Source organism: Halyomorpha halys, unplaced genomic scaffold (assembly GCF_000696795.3).
Source record: "Halyomorpha halys isolate HHAL.00 unplaced genomic scaffold, Hhal_1.1 Scaffold294.1, whole genome shotgun sequence".
In the NCBI taxonomy this organism is placed as follows: domain Eukaryota; kingdom Metazoa; phylum Arthropoda; class Insecta; order Hemiptera; family Pentatomidae; genus Halyomorpha; species Halyomorpha halys.
In genome coordinates this window covers 1-1,936 of record NW_027113117.1, presented here as the reverse complement: position 1 = coordinate 1,936, position 1,936 = coordinate 1, and positions in this window count along the sequence as shown.

The following is a 1,936-nucleotide window of genomic DNA, read 5'->3' as shown; positions in this document are numbered from 1 at the left end:
CTTAAGTGTACTTATATTAATTACTTTATTATTAATTTTCTATTATATTTTACACTTTTCTGTATTCCCATTCACTTGGTATATTGTGTTTCTTAATTACTCACACACATTGTATCCTATTATTTGATACTTTACTTTTCCTTTATTTTTCTATCTGTTTTTTTTTTTTGGTTTTTTTTAATTTTATTAATATTTCTTCTCCCCCTATTATGTATATTACCATTTATTGTTTACCTAATTAAAATACTTTTTTACAATGTTTACTTTATAAATTATTTTCGTTATTGTGGCATAACTGCCATCCCCAACCGTCACTTTGTTTTTGACTGCCGTCAAAACAGGTATGCATTCTGTCTCATCATTTGATTTGTATTTTTTTCTTTTTTCATCTCTTTATTTGTACTTTCTTTAATATTTCTTATCTTATCTATCTGTTACTATTACCCTTTTCATTTACTATTTACAACCTTTAATTTTTATTATATCTTACTTTTTTACATTTTATACCCCTGTTATTTTACACTTATTTTTTTTTTCTTTTTGTAACTATAGTTTTTGTATCTTTTTTAGCTCTGGCGAAGCCCTGCAACGTGGGGCGAAACGTTGGCTCAATAAAATAGTATAATTATCTACTATTTGATTTTTTTTTTTTACCGCACCCGGACCATATTCCATTCATCTATACACATGGTCAATCAATAATCTTCCAAAAAATAAATAAATAATAAAATGAGAAAATATAAAAAGAATGATTAAAGTAAATAGTTATACAGAATGAAAATTAATAAAAACAAAGCGATGAAAATTATGGAAAATAAAACGTATATATAGATAATTAAATATGTAAATAGAATAAAATAATCAAGAAAATAAATTTTTTAAAGTTATATAATACATAGAAACAAAGAAATATGAATATTATAATTTAATTTTGATTATATATTCATATATTTCTTTCTCTTTATTTTTGCAGAACTTTACAACCAAATTTTTTATGTAACTTTACAAACAAAATTGAGGTTGAAAAAAAAAAAAATAAATAAAGGGAAAGAAAATATATGTAACTAATGAAATATTTAAGAATAATAATAGAATGAGGGAAAATATAAAGTTGAGTTAGACAAAAGAAGTTAAAAGATAACACAATAAATAATAATTCCCAAGTCAGTAGCTAATATGGCCCAATAGTAGAAACAAGACAGTTATTTTACACCAATTTTTTATTACAGTAATGAAAACTATAATTAGTATTCTAAATTGATGAGTCTTACAAGTATAGGTAAAAGGAATAAAAAATGGTGGGTGTTTCAACACGTTAAAAAACAAAAAATAAGTATTTCATTTGGAGCTCTACATATTTAAAACTACCAACAACACAAGAAAACCTAAGAGGATATCATTTTAAGTTGAGTACATTTCCAAAAATATGAGTCCCAATAGAGCTATTTAATTATATTATAAATAGTTTCTGAGATATAGCTGTTTAAATGGCAACATATCATAAAAAAATGTACTGAAACGTCAGTAGTCAGTTAATTTATTTTGAGAAATCCATATCACAAAAACTATTTGAAGTACAAATGTCTAATAACCCTCAAATTAAAGGTAGTTAAAGCTAATATAAAATACTTTATTAGGTTTATCTTCATAGGAGTAGTAGTTTTCATGATATTTGCTAAAATAAATTGATTTATAGTTGTTCGGATAAATTTTCATGTGTAAAATTTATAATCATAAAAATTACTACCCCCCCCCCTACTTCCTATAAACTATTTGATAGTAAATTTAACTAGCTTTAATTTGAGTACTAGTAGAGATCTGTACGTCGAGAGATTTGTCTTCTAGATTTCTTCGAAGCAAGACCGTTCGTTTGATGTGTTAAACTATAGTGCTTTGAGTAATTAACTCTCACGTCGGTTGCCGAGTCAGCGATTGG